This window comes from Canis lupus, chromosome 3 (genome assembly GCF_003254725.2).
Source record: "Canis lupus dingo isolate Sandy chromosome 3, ASM325472v2, whole genome shotgun sequence".
NCBI classification, from domain to species: domain Eukaryota; kingdom Metazoa; phylum Chordata; class Mammalia; order Carnivora; family Canidae; genus Canis; species Canis lupus.
The window spans coordinates 28816637-28824257 of NC_064245.1; the positions used below are offsets into that span (position 1 = coordinate 28816637).

General features: G+C 37.0%; 1 long non-coding RNA gene across 1 annotated transcript; it reads right to left on the minus strand.

Annotated features, from left to right (window-relative positions):
* Positions 1-391: 391 nt before the first annotated feature.
* Positions 392-7347, minus strand: LOC112654170 (uncharacterized). Its single transcript, XR_003132844.1, has 3 exons — positions 7277-7347; positions 5009-5142; positions 392-675 (listed from the first exon to the last, which is right to left on the minus strand). It is a non-coding gene; the product is annotated as an uncharacterized LOC112654170 (long non-coding RNA).
* Positions 7348-7621: the final 274 nt, after the last annotated feature.

A 7621-nucleotide genomic window follows, 5' to 3' on the forward strand; every position in this document is an offset into this window, starting at 1 on the left:
AAAAAAAAAAAACAAGGGATCAGAAACAACTAAATATCCACCAAAGGAGTATGTGTAGCCATTACAGAAAAAAGCTAACTCTAGATGTATGATAAATGAAAAAATAAAGCATGGACACAAGACATTGGGATAAAATTATATAACACACATCATTAATGTAAAAAATATGTATATATAAAAGCATATACATAAATCATATACTTATTTGTATATAGAATATCTCTGGAAGGATACTCAAGGAGCACAGCAGTGGTTGCACCTAGCGTCTCAGGGATGGGGCTGTCAAAAAAATGTACTTCACACTCTGTGCCCCATTGTACTGTTGAATTCTGTACCATATGCAAGAGTTGCTCTCCCCCTCCAACGCTCATATGCCAGTCATCACATCAAGACATGGAGTTTATTTCCCTTTGAATCTGGGCTGGCCTTGGGAAATGCCTTGGTGGACATATGCTTCTGGTAGGTCCACCCTTAGCCTTTAGGAGAACTAGCAGCTTCTGCTTATTCCCTATGAGAGGCCAACCTACCATGGAAGATGTCCAGTCACTCTAAAAATACTGTATTATATTCCACCCTCCACGTAGAAGCTTCCAGTAGGTGAGTAAGAAGCCATCTTAGACGTCACCAGCCCAAGCAGACACCACCACATGAAGTTGGAGGACCATGCTGCTGAGCCTATGAATGAGAATAGTTTTTGTTTCAAACCACTAAGTGTTGGGGTGGTTTATTAAGCAGAAAGAGATCTTTAAAATTATTGTATATTAAATGTAAATATGTAAAATAATTTCAAAGTGTTTTTCCCTATAAATTCATATAAATACAGGACTGAGAGTATTTTAATAGGAGGATAAGAAACACAACCACAGATGACTAAACTAGGGATCAGAGCATATCACCCAGGAGGAAAAAGAATAAAACAAAGGAGGGAAGAGGCAAATTTTGCTGACTTCACCAGTCACCCTGGGGTTTAACCTCGGTCAGAGCAACACACCCCATCCTGTCTCTTTCTCTCTCTCTCTCTCTCTCTCTCTCTCTCTCTCTCTCACACACACACACAAACCACACACACACCACTTAATTATTCTTGTAATTGGGGGGTGAAGAGGGAATATTAAACAGGTTAATTGCTACCATTGTCAACCAGAACCCAAGACTGTGAATTAAGAGTGTGTTCCACGTGACACCACTGGATGCCCTTTGGGAACTGATAATATGATAAAGAAGACAAAGGAACCTAAGTAGCATAACCTCAATATTTCAAAATAATAGATAGGTGGAAGGAGAAATTAGTTTGATTTTAATGAAAAAAATGAATTCTGAAATATTTTAAAGGGCTGCAGTTATTACTTTTAAGTACAATACATTTTATAAAGCTATAAATGGGTATCTAATAAGTTAAATGAGGTAAGTTAATGAAAGAATTAAGATTCACAAGAGGCCTACATTATATAATTATGTATCATAAAACAGAAAGTCCTTTAACATGTTAGAATTAATTGGATGACCCAGAAATTGAAGGTACATTGAAGTTTTAGTTTGAAAAAGCAACTAATTTCAGATTAATGCATTGTACATAGTAGGTATTCAACAAATGCTTGGTAAAGTAAAATGGACCACCTAGAAGGTCCTTCAGCAATTGTCACTCCCTCTGGACAGAGGACTACATCCAGTTCCCACTGCGTTCCTGGTAAATGTGCCTTCCCCCACCCTAAATTGTATCCAGAGGCAACAAGAGTGAGATGGTAACCGTGAACATGGTCCTGGTTATTTTTTTTTTTAAGCAAATCATTTTAAAACATCAGCAATATAACTATGAATAGTAACAAATTACTTGCTGAATAGTGTAGTTAAGAACAGCTAATTTAAGACATTTCCCTCAGAAAAATCCAATTGAAGTGTGAATAGGTTAACTGCGAAGGATTAATACAGGAGAGTAGAAACAAGCAGAATAACAGATCATTTTCCAGGCTCAGCCTGAAGACCTTCAGGTGATGTGGGAGGGAGCGCGTAAAAGAGAGAAATGAGCCCCAGACTGGAGGTGTGGAACCAAAAGTAGGTACCATCTCCTCCTCAGATTTCTCTAGGACAGGCCCCAGCACCCTGCTGTGGGTGATGAGCCCAGCTCTGAAGAACAAGTCAGAATATGAGGAGGAAGGACATTGTCATCCTCAGTTATAATATTAACTGGAATCTATCCAAAACACTACCTCGGGTAAGATCTGCTTCCTTAGTTCTTTTCATCAGTGGGGACTCAAGTGAATTTCTAAGACCATAACATATCTTAGTATCGAGATCAATACTGAATTAGCAGACATGGCTAAGGATAACTGGGGGGAAATAATTAACAAAATTAAGGAGGATTTGCACCACTGGGAACCATAAAAGTTATTTTATGGGTCCATGTAAATGTAATAAAATCTCTGTCTGTGCCACAATTTAATTTCACATCAAAAAGGTCCCCACAGATAGTCTGTAAGATTATTTTACTAAAATTGAATATGTCTATGCCTTCCTAGTCTAAGCAAAAAAAAAAAAAAACTTACTCTGCCCAGAAAGTTATGTTTCATACAGAGGACAGGAATAAGACCCATCTCATCTCAAGCACTATCTAATGTCAGCAACTCATAGTAGGTAACATAATTAATTTTTCTTAATAATAGCACTGAACAACTGGCAGAGATGGAACATAATACATCAAAAAGATGTTTCCAAGAATAGCACATACTTTTTTCAAAATAAAAAAGTTAAATATTAACAATAGTGGAATACAAAAAAAGATAATGTCAATTATACAGACATTCTTCATATTATTGCTCTATATTTTTAACAGCTTTATTGGTACATAATTCATATACTCTAGAACGCACTCTTTTAAAGCATACAATTTAGTGGTTTGTAGTATATTCAGACTCGTGCAACCGTCACAACAGTCAATCTTAGGACATTTTCATCACTCCAAAAAGAAACCCTATACCCATTAGCAATCACTCCCCATACTCCCCCTCCCATTCCCCCCAGTAACTAGGCTATCATTAATCTATTTTCTGTCTCTTTAGATTTGCCTATTCCAAACACTTCATATAAATGGAATTATACAATATGTAGTCTTTTGTGACTGCCTTCATGCACTGAGCATAATGCTTTTAAGTTTCATCCATGTTGTGGGCTCTATCAGTACTTCATCCCTTTTTATTGTCCAATAATATTCCATTATATGGGAATATTATATTTTATTTATCCACCTATCAGTTGGTGAACATTTGAGTTGTTTCCACTTTTTGGTTTCTATGAGTAATGCTGCTGTGAACATTGACATACAAGCTTTTGTGTGGACAAGTTTTTGTGCTTTTTCATATCTCTTGAGTATATACCTAGGAGTGGAATTGCTAGATCATATGGCAAATTTACAGTTAAGATTTTGAGGAGCTGTCAAACTGTTTTACAAAGTGAATGCACCGGTTTACATTTATATTTACATTACATGTAAGTGTTCTAATATCTTAACATTCTCACTAACAGTTGTTTATGTCTCTCTTTTTGATTATAGTCATCCTGATGAATGCGAAGTGTTATCTCAGTTTGGTTTTGATTTGCATTTCCTTAATGACTAATAACGTTGAGCATCTTTTCATGTGCTTATTAGCCATTTGTATATCTTCTTTGGAGAAATGCCTAAGTCAGATCCTTTGCCCATTTTTTTTTTTTTAAAGATTTTATTTATTTATTCATGAGAGACACAGAGAGAGAGAGAGGCGAAGACACAGGAAGAGGGAGAAGCAGGCTCCATGCAGGGAGCCTGATGTGGGACTTGATACCAGGTCTCCAGGATCAAGCCCTGGACTGAAGGCGGAGCTTAAACCGCTGAGCCACCGGGGCTGCCCCGTTTGCCCATTTTTAAATTGGTTTGTCTTTGTATTCTTGAGTTGTAAGAGTTATTTATATATTCTGGATACAAATCCCTTATCAGATATTATTTGCAAATATTTCTCTCCTTCTGTGGGTTGCTTTTTCACCTTCTTGGTGTTCTTTGAAGTGCAAAAGTTTCTAGTTTTCATGAAGTCCAATTTATCTATTTTTTTTCTTTTGTCACTTATACTTTTGATGTCCTATCTAAGAAGGCTTTGTCTAACTCAAAGTCACAAAGATTCACTCCTCGGTTTTCTTCTAGGAGTTTTTAAAATTTATTTATTCATGAGAGACACACACAGAGAGAAGAAGAGACATAAGCAGAGGGAGAAGCAGGCTCCATGTGGATCAGGCACAAGCCTAATGTGGGACTCGATCCCAGGACCCCAGGATCACGCCCTGAGCCAAAGGCAGGCGCTCAACCGCTGAGCCACCCGGGCATCCCTCTTCTAGGAGTTTTATAGTTTGAGGTCTTACAATTTAGATCTATAATCCATTTTGAGTTAATTTTGTGTATAAGGGAAGGAGGAAGTCCACTTTGATTTTTTAATTAATGAATTAATTTTTATTTTTTTTTAAGATTTTATTTATTCATGAAAGACACAGAGAGAGAAAGGCAGAGACACAGGAAGAGGGAGAAGCAGGCTCCAGGCAGGGAGCCTGATGTAGGACTCGTTCCCAAGACCGAGGATCACACCCTGAGCCAGGGGCAGGTGCTCAACTGCTGAGCCACCCAGGCGTCCCTAATTTATTTATTTTTTAAGATTTTCTTGCATGTGGGGATCCCTGGGTGGCGCAGCGGTTTGGCGCCTGCCTTTGGCCCAGGGCGCGATCCTGGAGACCCGGGATCGAATCCCACGTCAGGCTCCCGGTGCACGGAGCCTGCTTCTCCCTCTGCCTATGTCTCTGCCTCTCTCTCTCTCTCTGTGTGACTATCATAAATAAATAAAAATTAAAAAAAAAAAGATTTTCTTGCATGTATATATCCTATAACTATATCTTAAGTGATATTATTACTCATTTTTTTCTTGTGTTCTGAGAAATACATATTGTTAATACAAAAAGGAGAAATATAGCTTTTGGTCCCTCCTCTTATACTCACATTCAGTTTGAGGAAATAAACTTGTACTTAGTCAATGCCCAAAGGTACCGACCAGCCTGTACACCTGAGAGGTGACCATTTGACAGACGCTGGAGTGAGTGAGGGGAGTCATTGCTTCATACCCAAAAGTGAATCTGGAAAGAAAATGGTTATTTTTCTCTTATGAATTAAAAAATATTATAAGAACAGATAATACTCAAAATAGGCAAAGGTACAGTAAAAAAACAACAACAACAACAACAAAAAAAAGATTTCTCAAGATTGCCCTTAGAAGCGCAAAGTAGCACAATGCTTTCTGGAAAGTAGTTTGGCCATATTTATCAAAAGCTTCAAAAATATTAATTCCATTTGATCTAATCATCCTCCTAGGAGTATTCCATAGAAATAAACATTTTGCTCACATGGGTATATTTACAAAGGTATTTATCAGAATTTTTAGAATTGAATTCCTTTCCTACTTCTGAACTTTTTTGATTTCACAAAAAATTTTGAGCATGTACCCCCAACACACATATATCTATTCATCCATAAATTATGTATACAAACATACTAATTTATATCTTATAAGGCATATATGTATTAAATTAAAGGAGAAGGTAAAAAGGAAATAATACTTAAAAATAAATGTAAATTTATTTTATTTATTAATATTACAGAAATTCATTTTGATTTCAATGAAATTATTATTAATTACATTGTAGTGAAAACAGTGTCCCTAGAACATGAGAGACTCCTAACTCGGGGAAACGAACTAGGGGTGGTGGAAGGGGAGGGAGGTGGGCGTGGAAGGGGAGGTGGGCGTGGAGGTGACGGGCACTGAGGGGGCCACTTGATGGGATGAGCACTGGGTATTATTCTATATTTGGCAAATTGAACACCAATAAAAAATAAATTTATAAAAAAAGAAAATAAAAAAGAAAACAGTGTCCTTGAATATCAAATCCAATAAGATAATTATATTTTCTTTTAACAAGAGTCTTATTTAGTTGTAGAAGTCTCAGCTTTGCCATTTTGGGTTCTTCACATGTCCTCAGGTGATTAGTGTTATCTTAAATTTGAGGTCTATTCACAAATTTTAAAACTATCTTGAGGGGTTAGTTTAGTTAAAATGGAATGATGCAGTCATAAATCCATTTAACAGGGGTACACAAAAGTATAACACATGGCAATACGCTGGAAATCAACTAACTAGGAAGTTGACTGAATTCCTCAGTTCTGTGTAACTCCCAACTCCTTTCTTCCTTAAGGACTCTGTTCACATTTCTGTTTGCTGTCAGTGAAAATATGTGTCAAGTATTGTCCACTGTCAATCCATATTAAATACAGGTATAAATCTATATGTAATCTCTAACATTTCCCCCTGTATCCTGGATAATTCTCTTATATCCTTTCTAGAAAGAATGCTTAAATTAAAAAAAAATCTTATGTATGTATGTATGTATGTATGTATTTATTTATTTATTTGAGAGAGAGAGCATGTGAGAGAGGAGAGGAGCAGAGGGGTAGCCAAGATGAAGCAGAAAGAATCTCAAGCAGACTGCACAGAGAGCCCCACTCAGGGCTCTATCTCATGACCCTGAGATTATGACCTGAGCCCAAACCAAGAACTGGATGTTTAACCAACTGAGCCACCCAGGTGCCCCTAGAGAATGCCCAATTTTGGAAATAACTGTCATAAAGCTAAATGTTTAAAAATTGAGTTCTGAAGTCAGACCATATTCCATATCCTGAATCTCATACTGACTGATTCAGTTTTTAGATCTGTAAAGGAAAGATAACAGTATTCTGTCCTTCATGAGGTTGTTGTAAAGATTAAGATAATGTTTATGGAGTACTTAACATATTTGGTTAATGTTAGGTAATATTATTACTTCAATTTTTTTAAAAAGATTTATTTTAGAGAGAGATCACACATGCATGAGCAGGAGGAGGAGCAGAGGGAGAGAGTATCTCAAGTACACTCCCCACTGAGCACGGAGCCCAACATAGACTCGATGTCATGACCCTGAGATCATGACCTGACCCAAAATCAAGAGTAGGATGCTTAACCGACTAAGTCATCCAGGTGCCCCCTATTACTTCAATTTTTCTGCAGGGATTATTTATTATTTTTTATTCAGGAAAGGCAAACAAAACCTTTAAAAAAATTAAGGCTTGCTATGAAATTACATAAAGGTGGGGACTCTGGCCTGTGTTGCTTTTTTCTCTGTCCCCATTTGTGTAGCTCAATGTCTGGCCCATGGTTGTGTTTGTGAGACAGGTGCTTACCTGCAGTAATAAAGAGATCTTCCACTCTGTATACTGGTGATTGCAGGAGGCAGCAGGGAGTGTAGTCCTGAGTAAAAGCACAAAATGTAGTATTTACTCACAGTGATGCTGAATTCCATTGCACAATCCAGGATATATTTAAGTGGTTTGCCTTTACCATATACATTCTTGTAGCATTCTTCCCCACATAAAATTCTCAAACCATCAAGACTTTAGTCTTGGGAGCCCATGATCTGAAAGTCACTCAAGGAATTTGTAATAAATATGTAGCTGCATGAGGATGGGAAGTTCTAATCACTAATTTATTTTAAAATCAAAGCAGAATCATAAATAAAATGTAAGTTA